We start from the raw sequence: 9224 nt of genomic DNA, 5'->3' as shown, positions 1-9224 counted from the left end.
AAGTCCACTCAGGCCTACTTCTTGTTCAGCCAGTCGCTCAGACAAATAAGTTTGTTTACATTTGCAGGAGATAACGCTGCCCGCTTCTTGTTTACAATGTCTCCTGAAAGTGAGAACAGGTGTTTGCATGGCACTGTTGTGGTAGCTGGCGTCACAAGATATTTACGTGCCAGATGCGCTAAAGGTTCATATGTCCCTTCATGCTTCAACCACCATTCCAGAGGACATGTGTCCATGCTGATGACGGGTTCTGCTCGATAATGGTCCAAAGCAGTGTGGACTGACACATGTTCATTTTCATCATCTGAGTCAGATACCACCAGCAGAAGGTTGAGTTTTTTTTTGGTGTTTCAGTTCTGTAGTTTCCGCATCAGAGTGTTGCTCTTTTAAGATTTCTGAAAACATGCGCCAAACCTCATCCCTCTCAGATTTTGGAAGGCACTTCAGATTCTTAAACCTTGGGTTGAGTGCTGTAGCTATCTTTAGAAATCTCACATGGATACCTTTTTAGCATTTGGAAAATCTGCAGTGAAAGTATTCTTAAAACGAACAACATCTGCTGGGTCATCATCTGAGATTGCTATAACATGAAATATATGGCAGAATGCGGGTAAAACGGAGCAGGAGGCATACAATTCTCCCCCCAAGGAGTTCAGTCAAAAATTTAATTAACACTTTTTTTTAACAAGTGTCGTTAGCATCAAAGCATGCCCTCTGGCATGGTGGCTGAAGCATGAAGGGGCATACGAATGTTTAGCATATCTGGCATGTAAATACCTTGCAATGCCAGCTACAAAAATGCCATGAAAACACCTGTTCTCACTTTCAGATGACGTTGTAAATAAGAAGCAGGTACCATTATGACCTGTAAAAGTAAACAAAATTGTTTGTCTTAATGATTGGCTGAACAAGAAGTAGGACTGAGTGGACTTGTAGGCTCTAAAGTTTTACATTGTTTTGTTTTTGAGTGCATCTAGTTTTTGCACATAATTCTACATCTGTAAGCTCAACTTTCATGATAAAGAGATAGCTTTATATTATTTGCATTAGGTGAACTGAAAAATACTATTTCTTTTGGTTTTTACTATGCAAATATTTGTAACAAAAATAATAATATAAAGTGAGCACTGTGCACTTTGTATTCTGTGTTCTAATTGAAATAAATATATTTGAAAATTTAGAAAAATAACCAAAATATTTAATAAATTTCAATTGGTATTCTATTGTTTAACAGTGCAATTAAAAGTGTCATTAATCACAATTAATTATTTTAATCGTGATTAATTTTTTTGAGTTAATTGCCTGAGTTAACTGCGATTAATTGATAGCCCTAAAAACAACCCAATTTGGACCAGCTCTGCTTGTGACTAAGATGAGAAAAGTGAAACCAACTAGTTTATTTTCATTGTCTATTCTTAGAAGGAAACAGTATAAATAATTAAAATTAAATTATATGAAAACAAACCCTTTAATTTTAATAATCTAAAGGAAGATTTGCAGTAGCACCATTGTGACTTGGGTGCTAATGCTCATTAGCTTTCAGTGGGAGATAGATGCCGAATTGCCCAATATGCCTTTGAAAACCTTCTCCTCATGCAGGCAAGGAACCTTGCTTGTTTTTGTTTTATAGTTGACCTATGTCTTTTTAACACTTTTTGTGACTCTAGAAATGACATAAATGCTTCTTGCAGTGTATTCAGGCACATCTATAGGAAAAACATCCACTCCTATCTATTTATAGCAGCATCCCTCCTTTCACCTCCTGATCATTCTGCAGTAAGCCATCTGTCTGTTTCTCAGCCGCATTAATTTCCAGCCCACAAACAAAATGTCTTTTTTCCACTGGACAAAGCTGCACATCCACACTGGAACATAAGGAATCACAAATGTTTCTTTCCATTTCTTGAATCCTGTATGTGAAATAACAAGAATGGGTTGGGGGAGATGGAGAAAGATATATTTTTCACCTACAAAACCATTTTCACTTCATACAGAATTTTCAGTGTGGGAAAAAGACCAGGTGGTCCTGTTGAAGTGACCTCTGTTCTCTGTCTCTAAACAGCTTTTGCTCTGAATACATAAAGATGTGGGGAAGGATGGGGAACATATTATTTCTATGGAATTGGTGTTATTTTTCCCTATCCAGTTACATCTGCATGCCTGGATTCATTACAGTGTTCAGTTTCATCCGTCTAAGCATTAATCTTAGTCACACATATGGCCAATAAAACCTTTGCACAGCACCATCCAACATCAGCATATATTGTTTCTTTATATATAAACAATACATGTATACATATTACATGTGTAAAAGTCACTAAATATTTGGAAATTCATTTACCAACCAAGACTCATGCTCAGAGTCCTGAGCAAGTGTTTTCCATGCTGTAACTCAACTGACACGTGTCATTTGTTGGCAAGGGCAACACAGGACTCTGAACTTCGGTCACGGAAGGTTAGCTAAGCAGGAAGTGATTTTCAAATCTATTAATGTAAATTGTAAATGTATATTTACAGAACATCATGTTTGCAATTCCAGGGTTTTTATTAAACTAACAGAAGTTTTTATAAGTCACTTTCAAAATAATTATAACTGCTGAAATTAAAATGGGACATACAAATAGTGAATAGAGGAAGTTTGGAATACCTCCCATTTCTGCTCAGTACAAGGGTTCCGGGCAATGCCTGCTTCCCTGTGCTGATTGGCTGTTTTCTCCAGCACTTTCACCCTGCAACCCCCGAATCTTGTCATCTGAACTTCACTCCACTTGCCCACCATGCTCCCTTCCCTCAGATGCCTCATCCCTTCAATGTCCTGCCCCCTCACATCCTTCATCTTTCTACTTAGCGTATCCTTTCCTCACTAAATCCCTCCCAAAGGATTTCAATGACAAACACACATATATTATGGCACTGACATGAAATTTCCAGACCATCACTCTGCTAATTCTCGTTGTATGTTCTGGCTTTTCCACCTACCCTTGATCTGTCTTGTCTATTTAGATTGTAAGCTCTTTGGGGCAGGGACTATCTGTTATTCTGTGTTTGTACTGTGCCTAGCACAAGGGCCCCATTCTCAGTTGGTCCCTAGGAACATACAAGGAGAATTAGCAGAGTGACGGGAAAAATCTTGAATTGGATCAATCTAGACCTTCCTAATAGTTTCCTTCTAATTGCTGTCACATTCTGGGGTGCAATCCAGATCAGTCAGGGGTTGTGTCAATGCTGCCCCATGACCTTGGGTGCCTCCCAATGCTTTGCTGTTGTAGCTCCCAACCAGGCCCACTCAAAAACAGCGAAGCATCATGCAGGTCACATGCTGAGTGTCTGTATATAGCCGCAGTCCTGGTCCAGTTACTCTGGCACCAGCAACCTGTCAGCAACACACCAGCCACACTGTGGCCTCCACCAGACTTGGTTACTACTCACAGGATGACCCCAAAACACTCCCAGTCCTGAATTTTCCTGAAACCATGTGCTCCGCACTGTCTAGCCCTCTCCTGGACAGTTCTGATATTAAAGGTCCATTGCCCGTATAAAGGGTCAATATTCAACCATTTCCTACTTTAACTGGAGTTACCAAACAACTCAGTTTAAACACAACACTGGGTTAGTTTAGAGTAAAAATAGAACAGATTTATTTAACTACAAAGAAAAAAGTTTTAAGTGAGTACAAGTGTAATGTACTAAAGTCAATAATAGTTACAAGAGAAATAAAGAAAGCACACTTCCTAGGAGCTAAAACTTAACAAGCTAGGCTTGGCTCAAGGTAAAATCCTTGCCACATGTTCCCAGCAACAGGGCTGACCAAATTATCAAGTCAGCATCCCTCCCAAAGTCAAAGGGGTGGTTCCTTTTTCTTTTTAGATGAAAGAGAGAGAGAGAGAAAACTTGGGGTGGTTTTGCCCCTCACTCTTATAGCCCAGTCATCCTTTGAAATGCGTTTTCCTGAGGGTTACCCTAGATAAAGCTCATTCCAGGAAAGAGACAGAGTCTAGTGGTGAAAGAGGTTGCATGTTGTTGCTTGCTAAAGTGCAGATAGGATCTGTTCCTGCTCTGTCTCTGTTGCCACAGAATAATCATTTGATAGGTGATTACCTATCAACTTTGATGACACCTGGCTAGGGGCGTCAGTTGTCCTTTGTCTTTGGGAAACCAATTTAGCCCCTCCCCAGACTTGTCTTGTGAACACATTTTAGTCATTATTTCAGTGTTGCATTTCATACAGTGGTGACTCCACAGTTAGGGTTGCATTCCAGAATGGGCGTAAACTAGGGCATACATTTCTGTTTCTCTTTAAAAGTAGGTGGCCAAATGCTGTGCAATTTCACACAATGCAATTTCTGGTTCTCTCCATAATCTTTGAATAGAAAGTTTTTGAATTTGGCTCAATTTTTTCCCTACTTTTCATTATTAACAATGATACCTAACTCTTACATCATCTCAATGCTCTTTATAAGGGAGGTCAGTATCATTATCTCCATTTTATAGACGGGGAAACTGAGGCAGTGAGGCACAACACGACTCACACAGGTTCACACAGCAGTTGTGGAAGAAGTAGGAACAGAACCCGGGTTTTCTGAGTCCCACTGTAGTGCTGTAGCCACTAAACCATACTATTTCCACAGATAACTCTTTAAAAACACATCTTTCTATATGAAATATGGTCGAGGTGGCTCCTGGGTAGATCTGCTGCAAAGGGTAATTTATAGCCAGCCACATTATAACAAAGTTTATGTGCTTTCAAACCTCACTAACGGGAGCTAGGGATGCACAAACTTGATTGACGGGAGGAGGGGGGAGTTGGGCACACAGACATTTGATTGGATGGTGGGGCTGGGTACTCATAACTCTTACTGGTTAGTGAGGGATGGAGATACACACAAAATCCTCTTTAGCAGGAGCTATACTTCTTGCTCAGATTTGAACCTATAACAGAGAAGGATTCATGGGCAGATGCTAACGGATGAAATAATCTTAGCGGCTATACTTCTACTTCCTCACAGTCCATCCCACATTTAACAGCAGAGCCAATTAAGCATTACTAAACCCTGTGAAATTAATACCCAAAAATCTATTGTTACTTGCCTTTATTCACTGTATTCCATGCCTGCACCTGACTCAAACTCAGGAAAGCAAGGAGAAACGAAGCCATCTAGCGGTAAGTACCAATTTCACATTCATCTGTAGGCTTATGTCTTACCATTATAACAATGACCATTCACCACAGACTATGCACTGCTATCTGTATTTGAGTTACACAGGCGTGTTCTAGAGCTCTCAACTTTCCAACTCCCCTTTTAACCACAACCCTTTAGCTAACTACCTTCTCCCAAAACAACCAACTACTACTACTGTTGGGGGAAAAGGATGTGCAGAAGGATGAAGGAAGGGGGGAGTTAAGATTGCAATGCGTGGCCCGTGGTGGCTGGTAGTTGAGGTATGGTAAGGTACATTTGTGGGTGGAGGCGAAGAGAATATATAATGTTAGGTGGCTTACCTCTTCATTTCCTTGCTTCTGTGGGTTTGTGTAAGGCATGTTGGTTGTAGCAACCCTAACTGCTTCACACCAAAGTTTGTGTATTAATAGCATAATGAATGTGTTAATATTTGTAAATCACTTTAAAGATTAAAAACTTTTTATAAATGCTAAGTTTTTTTCATTTTCTTAGTCATATAATAACACTCCCTGGTTGTTTCAGAAATTAAAGTGTGCTAGGTTAAAGCTTTAATAGCCCTACCGATTTACTCAGTTTATTTCTCACACATGTTGTAGTAATTGTTTTTTACCAATCTTTAGAATCAATTTTCTCCTCATGGTAGCTAGGCACTTAAAATCACCTACTTTCAAACTGAAACCAAGAATGAACTTAAGCAGCTGCTAAACCAAACAAAAGCATCTTGCATCATGTCCTCAAGATGTGAGTGTTAATCATGAGATTCCTTCATGGAGCAGCCCTGCTATACTGCTGTTAAGTCCAATGCAGCTAAACAGCTATGGTTTATAAGTTTATTATGACCATATTACCATTAACCATATGAATGGGCTTGTAGCTTGGAATACTTTTAAATTAACTGTGTTTGGTCCAATTGGTGAAAAGTACAAAACATTTATTCCCTTTCTAGTGCTTTATCTTGCCTTTATCACTGTATTCAAAATACAACCCAACTGATATAACATTAATCATACTATTAAAATGTTTGGGGGCTAAATACTGGTCCCTCTGAAGTTGATAGCAAAACTCCCATTAATTTCAATGGGATCAGGATTTTGGCCCTTAGTAAGGATAGAGTGTGAGCAGCTTTAATACATTCTTGACAGAGGCAGACCTATTTGTTTTTAAATAAATTGTTTTTAAATCACTCTAACATTGCAAAGCAATGTCCTTTTTCAAGCATTGAGACAGCGATTAGCTAAATGCGCCTAAACCAAATTATACTTCCACAAAAAGCTTGTAATGGTATAAGTGGGCCCATCATTTTATTACCTTCCACATAAGTGGAAACCATTTAATAGATAGCTGAGATCTTTAAGAATGGCTTTGGCTGCATTAGCAGAGATTTTTAAAAGTATTTTCTCCACTTGTTCCATACCATTAGACTGGAAAACAAGCTTTTGGTTGCTCTACTTGATAAGGCTGTGTATCCTAATGTGCTCCCTTTAAATAAGTTTATAGAGACCTTGGCAGAGCAAATGATATTTAGTGAGCAACATGGGTGATTAGCTGGAGCCGTGCATGGGTCCTGAACCAACTATTCCACCATCAGGAAGCATTTGATTCTTTAAATGACTTGTGGACTTCCAAGGGTAATGGGTCTGTTTTTTGAGCTTGTGGACATGCATTTGATTTAGTCAATTTGGGTTCCTGCATTTAAGCTAATTACAGTTAGGGCTCAAGCAGTGTGAGGTAAATTGGTTCACATGCACATAAAAAATGGTTCTTGCTATGGGCACATTTGCACAGGCAAACTGTTATATGGAGCTGATGTTGTACAGAGTACCTTGCATCTGGTAAATGGTAAAAAGATTGTAAAATTATCCCGTGGCCCTTTAGGGTTTTTTTCAGTGAATTTGCATTTGACCAGTTACAAAACCAAAAATACTCTTGTTTTTTTTACTTGAACCTAGTTCACAACATATAGTTTGGAATTACTTAAATTAGAGAAACAGTGTAAGAAAGAATGTTACAATTCATTGCTAGGCCATAACTACCCAGACATATCTAAGAGAACTTAAACTTCTACCGCCCTTTCTCCCACCATGTTTCATGACATTCTCTCCTACTGGAAGTAGAGCTTCTGACAAGGTGGAGTGGACAAGGGGTTGGGGTTGGGAGAAATTTTTAGGAAAAGGCATAAGCAACAGGGGATGCTCTACTTGATAAGGCTGTGTACCCCCCCCCCCAGAAAATAAAAATACATTCTGCCAGAGAGGTGCTGCAATTACACCTGTCTCTGCTGTGGCGCCAGAAGAGAAGGCAACCGACTCATGGGCCAGAGTACCCAGCCGCAGAGAGGGAGGGGGCAGAGGCTGCATTCCTCACAGTGCCATGCCCACTCTGGGGCCAGGTGAGGAGGCACGGGTTATGGGGGGGGACACACAGAGCAGGGCACACAGGGCTGCTGGGGGGAGGGTCACACAGCCTGGGGTTCAGAAAAGGGAGTGTGGGGGGAACAGACTGGGGCCGGGGCACAGGAGCTAGTGGGGTGACAGCATTGATCCAGGAGCTGAAGGGAATCAGGGTGCAGGGCCACATGGGGATGGGACGGAGGGAAAAGGGGGGAGTCATTACCCCTGACTCCCACCAACCTTTGTACTGCTTCTGAAGAATGCAGGAAATATGTTTTTGTGTTGTAATTTAAATGAATTATTCAAAGTTCTGTATTAATATGCCTAGTAAGGTATCTGTCATAAACATTTCCTGACTCTTTTTTATTATCTGTATTGTTACAGACATAGTTGCTGACAGGTATTTTGAAATAAATTACCAAACTAATTGGTGTGATTATACTGTATTATTTTGACAAATAAAAGATGCAGAAGTTTTCAGAATTTTAAACAATTGTGCACAGAATTTTTATTTTTTGGCACAGAATTCCCACAGGAGTATTACCTGCTGTGTACACAGTCAGAGTCAAGGAGGGTAAGTAACTACTGCATAGATCATGTCATATGACCAAAAATGTACTGGAAAACACAATATTGATTTTTAAAAATTTTTTCTACAGAAATTTTAATCAACACTTTTGTTGTTTCAAAATCGATTACTTTCAAGCTTTTGAAAAAAAAAATCTCACCCATATGACTACATTGGCCAATTGCAATCATAAATTGAAAACAACAGCAAAAGAACAAACTAGAACACATGACATACAAGATCCAACAATGATGTCAGGTAACACCTAGCTAAAGTTTTCATCAAAGGTTCCTTAAAAGACATCAACCAGTCAAAAACTGAAAATGATTTAATGAAAAGTTTCCTCTTCTGAAATAGGTCTCTTTTTTTAACTCAGTGGAAAACTTTTTTATTCCAAAAATTTCCACCCGTTTGACTGCTCCTTGTAGTAGCAGTTACACCGTTGCCATAAAGTGCTATGGTTTTGAAGGGCAGCATGCCTCCTGCCAGCTATCCTCTGTGAGCAAAATTAAAGCTCCCATCCAGTACTCACAAGTGTAAAGTAAAACATGTGTTTTACTGGACCAGGGCTTTTATGTGCATGTGGGCTTGATTCTTCAATGTGCTGCGCCTTCTTGTCTTAACGTACATTTGGGGGCCTGTGCACAGGTGCTGGAACTCGGGTTGTTGGGGATGCTGCCATACGCCCTGGCTTGAAGTAGTGATAACAACCCAAATAAATAGCTTCCGCCATCAGCACCCCCCACTATAAAAATTGCTCCAGCACCAGTAGGCCTGAGTGCTCAGCATCTTGCAGCATCCAGTCTTGGTGATGTGGGCAGCATGAATGTTAAGTGGATCATGTACTCCACCTTGCCCCTGGCTTCATTTCCAGTAATTTTTCTCCCATCAGTGCAGTATGTCTCAGGGCAATAGATTAGTCCCTTCCTTTGTGAAAACAACTAGAGGAATCCTTTCCTGTAGCAATGGGGCCTTCAAACCCCAGATTCTCTACAGAGCAAGAACTTTCCCTGGATATTCCTGCCTCTTTTCTGGTGTAAAAAGTGGTCACAAATAGGGTTAAATCAAACTTGAGGAGACAAGTGC

The sequence above is a fragment of the Lepidochelys kempii genome, chromosome 3 (genome assembly GCF_965140285.1).
Source record: "Lepidochelys kempii isolate rLepKem1 chromosome 3, rLepKem1.hap1, whole genome shotgun sequence".
NCBI classification, from domain to species: Eukaryota; Metazoa; Chordata; order Testudines; family Cheloniidae; genus Lepidochelys; species Lepidochelys kempii.
Note: the sequence above shows the minus strand (reverse complement) of the source record.